The sequence below is a fragment of the Microcebus murinus genome, chromosome 4, assembly GCF_040939455.1.
Source record: "Microcebus murinus isolate Inina chromosome 4, M.murinus_Inina_mat1.0, whole genome shotgun sequence".
Lineage (NCBI taxonomy): Eukaryota > Metazoa > Chordata > Mammalia > Primates > Cheirogaleidae > Microcebus > Microcebus murinus.
The window spans coordinates 93,402,658-93,412,070 of NC_134107.1; positions in this window are offsets into that span (position 1 = coordinate 93,402,658).

Sequence of the window (9,413 nt, forward strand, 5' to 3'; positions counted from 1 at the left end):
ATATCACCATTGTTTCTTAGAGCTGAATAGTACTCCATGGTGTACATATACCACATTTTATTAATCCATTCTTTGATTGATGGGCACTTGGGCTGTTTCCACAGCCTTGCAATTATGAATTGTGCTGCTATAAACATTCGAGTGCAGGTGTCTTTTTTGTAGAGTGTCACTGGATCATTTGGGTAGATGCCCAGCAATGGGATTGCTGGATCAAATGGTAGATTCACTTGTATCGCTTTAAGGTATCTCCATATTGCTTTCCACAGAGGTTGAACTAGTTTGCAGTCCTTTGATCTTTTATTTACATAAGCGTTCTGAGCACCTTTAAGATAAGCTAGGTTAAGCTATGATGTTCGGTAGATTAGATACATTAAATTTATGCATTTATTTATTATAAGTCAATGACTTACAATATTTTCAACTTATGATGGGTTTATGGGACATGACCCCATTGTAAGTCAAGGACCCTCTGTATAAATTTTCTCCTGAGCAGTCTGGTTAGTGTCTAACACATAGTCCTACTTATGAGAGCTCAAATATTGTTTCCTACGAGCTCCATTCATGCTCTATCACTCTTTTTCCTGCTGCTTCCCCCAGTCAAAACTCCTTCTTTAGGCCAGGTGTGGTGGCTCACACCTGTAATCCTAGCATTCCGGGAGGCCGAGGCGGGTGGATTGCTCGACGTCAGGAGTTCGAAACCAGTCTGAGTGAGATCCCATCTCTACTAAAAATAGAAAGAAATTAATTGGCCAACTAAAAATATATAGAAAAAATTAGCCGGGCATGGTGGCGCATGCCTGTAGTCCCAGCTACTCGGGAGGCTGAGGCAGGAGGATCGCTTGAACCCAGGACTTAGAGGTTGCTGTGAGCTAGACTGACACCACGGCACTCTATCCTGGGCAATAAAGTGAGATTCTGTCTAAAAAAAAAAAAAAAAGATTTCCTTAATGAACCGCGTAAGTATGGCCTTATCTAAATCAGCACCATAGGCACCTCAAATCCAGAACCTTCCTCATAGCTATTCATTTATTCAAAGGTATTTATCGGCCGGGCGCTGTGGCTCACGCCTGTAATCCTAGCACTCTGGGAGGCCGAGGTGGGCAGATTGCTCGAGGTCAGGAGTTCAAAACCAGCCTGAGCAAGAGCAAGACCCCGTCTCTACTATAAATAGAAAGAAATTAATTGGCCAACTAATATATATGGAAAAAATTAGCCGGGCATGGTGGCACATGCCTGTAGTCCCAGCTACTGGGGAGGCTGAGGCAGCAGGGTTGCTTGAGCCCAGGAGTTTGAGGTTGCTGTGAGCTAGGCTGACGCCACGGTACTCACTCTAGCCTGGGCAACAAAGCGAGACTCTGTCTCAAAAAAAAAGGTATTTATCGCATCCCTGTTATGTGCTAGGCAGTGGGCCCGGGAGCTCAGGATCCTACAGGGAAGATGACACAGGCTGTGGCCTCGTGGGACTTACATCCCCGCAAGGAAGACCAGGAAGTCACCCGCTCTTAGAGAGCCTGAGCACAACTCCTAGACGTTTTGGTTCTCAAGTCAGCCGGCCAGGACCTTTTGCCTTTTCTGACAAAGCCCACCAAAATAAGACAAACCCGGTCTTTCTTATGGCTATCCCTTCTCATGTTTAGATCAGCTTCGCTCAAAACACTTTTGAGCTAGGATGAGATGTTTAAGGAAGTTGATCGCAATGAGAAACGTCGGTGTGAGTGGAATCCCTGACGCCTCCTGTTTCATGTCTTCCATGGAAGTAGTTCTTCAAGCTTCCTGAGCCTATCCTTGCCCGCCACCGTTTACACTGAATAGAGATGCTGCCCTTGGCCCTCAGATGGCCAGTAGAGGGCGCATGTGGCTTTGGTTGAAGCCCTCCATTCCTGAATTTGCCCAATTATACAAGGAATTTAAATTGAGTCAAACCTTCCAAAACAAGAAGCCTTTCCAAAGTATTTCCTTTTGTAATGCTTTACTTATGAAGCTGCTAGGGAAAGGGGAAGGAGAATTCAGCATATTTTTCTTTAACAAAAAATATGTATAAATATTTTTATAGATACATATATTAAAACTTTTCCCTTTTGAGTCTATACACAAAATGCAGATTTTAATAAACTGTACAGAGGTTCTTGGCCAGATTAGCATGAGAAATGTTAAATATTAGATTATGCGGTTAACTCACCATCACCTTCTATTTCCTGTTTATGCAAAGAAGGGAAAGAAGTTTTTGTGCTTTTTCAAACCCCAGGTTTTTAATATTTAAAACATGATGAAGTTTTTCCATGGCTATAGTTGCTGGCCAAACTACTATGCTAAAAACTTTAATTTTTCCTTTAATAGCGTCTGATGAATTCAGGGGAAAGGGTTGGAGTTGAATTTCAAACTCTCAACAAATAATTATGAGTTAATATTGCCTTTGCTCTGACTTCAGTGTTGAAAACTAGGAAGTAATTTCTTTCCTGGTAGGTTATTGTCTCTCTCTTCCTTTCATCGAAAAGTTTTTAAATGTTTAGACAGGAGAGGAGTTAAAGAACTGTAAACAGCAGTTAGGTTGCTCTTTAGAAAGATCAATAATAGCAAGAACAACTCTCTTTGAAGCCTTCCTCCAGAGTGACTGGCCTTCTGCTTAACAGCATTCCATGTGCAACAGGAAGCTGAAGAGATTTCTAGAAAGAAAAGGGTAGGCTGTCAGTTTATTGCCCTTTTACCCTCCAGGGTCAGTTTCTGCCCCCTTCTCACCACCCTCTACTATTTGCTAAACTTGATAGAAAGCCCAGTTGTTTAATGTGACCCTTGCCCTTGCAGAATCCGTAATCTTGCTGGTGAATTAAGATTTGCAAAATTAAAAGTCAAAGCCTCCTATCTTACAAGCAGAGAAATTGACACCTCGATGGAAACATGGAATTTTACCTTTCTACGCTTGGTCTCAACTGTAAAACGAGAAGCTGAATTAGGTATCTATGAGGTCCAGTGTTTTATGATTTATAAATGAGAGAACGATATTTGCTAAAATAAAATTCTAACACAAGTCCCACCTGCATTAATCCCCATCCTTTAAAATTCAAGCAAACTTGACTCAAGTTCCCATCCTTTATGTAGCCCATAATTCCTCTCATCTTTCAGGGAATTGGGGGTAGGAGACAGTGGCATGTATTTCTCCTGGTGACCCCTGGGTTGGAGCTCCCACCTGCTCTGGGTTCCAGTTTGTGGATCATCTCACTGCGAGCACGTGCTGATCCATGGTCATGACCACAGGACCTCTAACCAGACCCATCCTGCTCCCTTCACTTTCTGAAACTCCATGGCCCTAATATATACAAGCAGCAGACTTTACTGAAGTTCAAAGATGATGGAAGGGGTTCATGCTTAGGACCACAGAAATTTAAAATACTTGGCATCTTTGCTCTTAATCTCATGGGGAACGTCTCAGAGACTCACCTTCTTCAATGACCCCTCGCTATGCTGCTCTGCCCTCTGCCCTCCCCTCTCTGGTCCCCAGACCCTTTCTCTTTGTCTGCTTACCTCCCCTCTCAAATTCCTACACTCATCTCCTCACTGCACTTACTCCTTCAAGTCTAGACCACACCCCTGTGGCCTCACTCCCCTCAAGCCTTCAAGGTGTCTTCCTGAAAAGGAACTTTGGTGTCCACATTTAAAATTAGAAAATTCACCCCTTCACCTAATCAGGGGCTCAGGCTCTGAGTTTCCTAGCGTCCGAAGCAAGGAGAAGAAATATTAATATCAGTGACAAGGTTTGCTGTGCTCATAAATGCAAAGGAAACCAGCTATTGTTCAGCAAAAGCACAACTGTTCCCTGAAAACTCTCTCGCAGTCCATGATAATGGGGGCATGTCTCACTCTCACCTACCTGCCTCTACTGTGGTACCCCTGGCTCAGCTCAATTAGTGATTGTAACTTGACTTTTTTTCGAGTTTAGAAGAGCATTATGAATCCTGTATCCTAAAAGCATTTATTGAGTGCCAGGAATGGTTCTAAGTGTTAGATAGAGAGGGACATAAGGCAGACATCATCCCTGCCCTCCTGGAGCTCACAGTCAAGGTGGGCACAGATAAGCAGGTGGGCAGCTTTAAGATGTGATGCAGTGTAGGTGGGCAAACCTGGGAGAGTCTAGGCTAGTCTCGAATCGTTGGCAAAGCCTTTCTGGAGGAAGTGGTATCTAAGGTGGATGAAGATTTATCTAAGAAAAAGGGAGGAAAACAAGTTCCAAATAGAGGGAAGAGCTCGTACAAAGATGCCCGAGGTGAGAGGGACAGTACACAAGACGGGTGACACTAGTGGGGGCTGCAGTGCCACACCCAGACCCCCTCCTTTGGGTCAGCACACCTCTCCCTGGTTGCTCTGAGCTGGCTGCTCAGGGCTCACAGCTGTCCTCTTCTCAGAAGAACTGCTCGTAGCTAATAGGAGCCAACTTATCCTGGAAGTCACAGGCCACTGTCCCCTCCCTCACCACCAGAAGCAGCCCATAGCCCATGACTGATAAGGAAATTCAAAAGGCTTGTCCTTCTACTACAAGGGGGGACACGTGTCAACATGGATTATGCTCCTGCACCTCCCCTCTCATGGATCAGACCAGGATTAGATTTTACCTGAGACCATGTCTTCGCTTGGCTTCCTCCCTGCTCCCTAACCAGCTGTCCCTTATGAGCACTCCTGCCATAAATTACATGTTTCAAAACCTGTCTTGGATTCTGTTTCTAGGGGACCCTAGCAAAGACAGTGACAGCGTGAAAACTGCTGGGATTGAAGTCCCCAGATTCGCTTGGTTCCATGTGAATGCCACATATTAGCAGGTTAAGCCTTACTGACTTAAGTTACTACTGTTCTCGATAAAAGTTCTCATGTGATATTAATACATCCATTTAGATTTCTGGTTATTAGGACCATGATAATTAAACTTAACTCTGATGTACTCCAACCTCATTCCAAATTCTGGAAATAAATACTCCTCACAACAAGTGCAAAGAGTCTGCTTTCTGGCCATGACTCAGTCTCTTATGAGTCTGACTAACGTTAAACAGTGACCAGACCAGCCATGGATGCAATGACAAATTATGTTTCTGAACCTACCAGACCAGACACTGAAATAAGACTTTGATACTCTCCGAGAAAACCTGAAAAGTTAAGTTTTCCTCTCCCCTTTTATCTCTAGAAATCGAGGTGAACAATCTCTCTTAGTGGGGCAGGTTGGGAGCTGGGCCTTGAAGGGTGAGTAGAAAGAACTCCAGCAACACCCACTGTGAGGCAAAGAAGCAGAACACCTCCCCACCAATGCAAAGTACTTTTTAGTTTCTTGTTCCCAAGCAGTAAGTATAAGCCAGGAATTAAAGAGAATCAGCTGCCTTTCTCTTTTGATGCCTTAAGAAATTTTTTTTAATAAAAAATAAATAAATTTTTTTTAAAAAGATAATTAGTTACTCTTTTGGAAAATGCAACTATAATTGTAGACATTTAAGCACACTTAGTGCATTTGAGAAGAATCAACTGTTGCACAGTTCACAGTTCACTGAGGGTCCTACTGGATGGAAGGTAAACTCAGCACCTTTAGTAACTTCATAATCACTGGAAGAGCACATGGCTCAAGGAAACCTGTACCTGGGGGCCAGTACAGTCCCCATAGTGGAGAATGGAACATTGAACCTTTAACATAATAGAAAACCCCCACCATAGGGCTGGCTGAGCTAAATGCCCAGGTCTGCAGAGGTGAACTTGTTCTTTCCCCTTCCTTTGGGCTCACAAGCACCTACTAAGTGCCCTAGGTACTAGGGATACCAACAGTAAATCAGACATACGTGGTCCCGGCCCTCTCAGAGCTTATGGTCTATCGGCAGGTGCTAGGGAATGTTTGGTCCCTCCAAAGTTCACCTTAAAACCTAGCCCCCACTGTGGTAGTATTAGAAGGTGAGACATTTAGGAGGTGATTGGGTCATGAAACTGGATACCTCATGAGTGGAATTGAACCAAGCAAAGGAATTAATTCAGTTTGAAAAGTATCCTATAGAAAGGTGTGTGGGTATGATTTCCCGGAAAAAGTGACCGCTAAGCTGAGACCTAGAGAACGAATAGAGTTAGCAGGGCACCTGTTGCAGGTAAGTTTGGGGAAGGCAGAACCACATTCCAGGTGAAACCCAACAAAGACCTGGAGACAAGAGAGAGCGTGGTTCATCTGAAGCACTGGAGGCAGTCCCCTATGGCTGGTCTGCAGGATTTGAGTGAGGAAGTGCCTAGAGATGGACTAAAGAGAGAAACTGAGGCTGAGTCAGAAAGGCTGACGATGTTTGTACTAAATTCTAAACACACTGAGAGGCCCTCAAGGTGGTAAGGAAGGAAGTAACAAAACTCGACCTTGAAAAAGAAACACAGAGACTTCCACTGTTCTTTGATATTTCCAGGGAAGGAACCCATAGCTTCTTTGGGTTGTTTATTCTACCGGGTAACTGAAAGAAAATTTTTAGTTTTCCCTAAGCCTTTTGCTCCCTGGCCACGTTGGATCTCTCCATGCACCTGCCTAAAAGCCTTTGATAACTCTCCAGGGAACAGGGAGTCAAGTCCAGACCCCTCAGCGTGGCATCAGGCCTTTTCTCAATGGCCCCTGTGTTTACCTACCTCTGCCCCTGACTCTCAGCCCTCCCTCCTACATGCCCAGCACTGGAAATGAATTCAGGAACTATTTGGTAAATGGGAGAATGAAGGGTTGCTATGGGGCGTCTATCTCAGCAGTTCACGAATGCACCTCCAGAATTCCGGCTTTGCACATGTTGCCCCCCCCCCCCAGCATCCACCGGGAAGCTTCCACTCTTCCTTTACCCAGTTGGCGCACGGTCCCTCTGCTGAGAAGCTCCTGCCCCTGGCAAAGCTGGTAGAGCCTTCTCTGCGTTCTTTCTGCATGTGGTTGCTTCTCTGCATTTGTGGTTGTTACGTTCTATAAAGTCACCGCCACAATGAACTAGTAACTATGGAACCACTGCTCCTAAGAAAAATACAGGGTTAATTTCCTGTGAACCTCTGGCCACAATATTTTCACCATCTGATCAGTGCATAGCCTTGTTTTATGTGTGTTTCTGTTTTAAAACACCTTATTTACGGTATACTGTTGATTCATTAACATCAAACTCATGGCCACCAGCACTGTGACTCATGCCGAACAAAGCTTATCTAACACGCGTATTTTCCCGTTAGGCACATCACAGCCTTCCTGCAATTAGGAACAGAAGACAGCAGCACTTCAGCACTATGCTTTGGGGCCATTTTAAACAGTCAAATGACCAACCAAAAGCATAAAAATACGAGAAACGTGGCGCTAAATAGACCATGAAAGAGACCCTTGTCTACAGTATGAGAGCTGAGACAGGAAGGCAGAGCGTTGCCTTGCTCAACCTCAGCTAAGAATAAGTGTGTTGGGCAACTCAAAGTTTTTGTGGTTTCTGTGCATGTCCGTGAGTGACCACAAAAGTGATGCAAATATTGATTTGAGGGTTACAAATTTTAGTAAGTAGGCGAATCCTCAAATCCAGGATCCATGAGTAATGAAAATCTATTTCTATTATAGCATTTATTACTCTGAATTGAAGTTAGCAATTTATGAGCCTTTTCTTCCACTAGAGTCTAGTGACTACAGTAAGAAATGATGCCACCAACGAACGAACATGGAGATCTGCAGTTTTCCATATGTATTTTCTCATTCAGTGCTCACAAGAATTCTCAGAGTGATGTACTATTATAAGTATTCCCACTTTACAGATGGGGAAACCAAGGCTTAGCAGTGATGCTAATACTTGCCTATAGTCATGTAGTTAGTAGTGGTAAAGCATGTTCACGTAGGCTATTTTCAGAAGCCCACGTGCTTAATTCCTGTGAATGGAAGCCCTTTTGGAGAAATGTCTAGAAAGAAAATACAAGACCTTCAGCGTATGAACGGATCAACCTCTGAGAGTTGCAGTTGGTCCAACTGGAGAGAGAGGAAGGAGGAGGCGCTTCTAGGAGGACGTTGGGTTGATGGCAAGAGCTCTTCTGCACGGTCCCCTCAAAGACTGCATTCATGCATCGGTTTGCAAAGGCGAATGGTCAAAGCTATTGTGTGGAAGGAAGGATTTTCTGTTTATGGGTGAAGCAAGGAAGGTATGAACTTAGCTGTCACAAGTGAATCGTCTAAATTGGACCTAAATGCCTAAAGGCAGTGACGTGGGCACTGTAGGGGACTGGCAGAGGCTCCCCAGCAGCTGAGTGACAAGGCTGGTACCAAGATAGCAAAAGTTTGCGGCCCAGAGGGGACCCAGACCTGGCTTTGGGATGTGAGGGCCTTTCAGGGACCTACTTATGCCAGAAAAAATAAGAATCTAGGAGGCCATGTGTAGCATGAGAGAGTCCCCTGTAGGGAAGACACCCTGGTGCTGGTTCCCCACCTTCTCAGGGGTACTTAGACCAGGCCAAAGCCCGAACCATTGACTTTTCTGCCGTTATCTGGCTGGCAGTGTGCCCAGGCTGCTTAACCTTGAGGAAAGGGCTGTGTGTTCAGGGAGTGAATGAGCATAAAAAGAAACGTCACCTCGGGTACAGGGACATCCATAACTCCTCTGGCCAGAGAGGAGCTCCTTCCACCTCTGAGGGAACTGAGAATGAAAAAAGCCCTATTTGTGGCCTAGATGTTTTGATTCAGAGCATAACTGCGCTCAGGTCTCAAAAAAACCCCTGTCGCCATTCACATCCTGAGCTGCTCGGAGCCCTCATTTGAGTCCTTCAAATGGCCGCAAGAGATTAAGGGAGCCGACTTGGAAGGTCTGCGGCTGGAAGGAGGCTCTGGAATGTGTCCGGTGAGAGCAATTTCCGCACTTCAGAGCAAGTTGTCAGACCTTTCCAGCAACCGAAAGGCCAAGGTCTCTGGAGAAGGGACAGCCACTGCCTGTGCACGAATCCTGTTTCTGCCAGAGGGAGCGCTGGGCATGTCTCTCAATCCCCCACGTACCACGAATAAAGAACCAGTTCCTCACAGTTTGTCCCTCACGGCCTACCTGCCTCGCATTGCTCTAATGATCTCATCTTGGGGATCCAACCCCACCCCAGGATTTCTATTAATAAATACCCTTCGTATACCACTCATCCACTCCCTCCCACATTCTAAGGGTACGTCTAAGGACAGTGACAGTCTTAACAGAGCCCCAGCACTGTGGGTGACATTTTTCCCTTTAACACTTTCTCCCTTGCAGGTCTCATCTAATGCCTGCAAGGCCTTGTGATCATCTGCACAACGAGACTGGATCTGGCCAAAATGATGAAATTTATCCATGCAATGACCCCACGCCATGCAGTCTTCTTCCTCCTCTAGATACTTACTGCCCTTGAGCTGCTGCCCACTGCTCATTCTCTCTTTCTTGTGCATCAGTAGGCTCCTTTTCCAATGG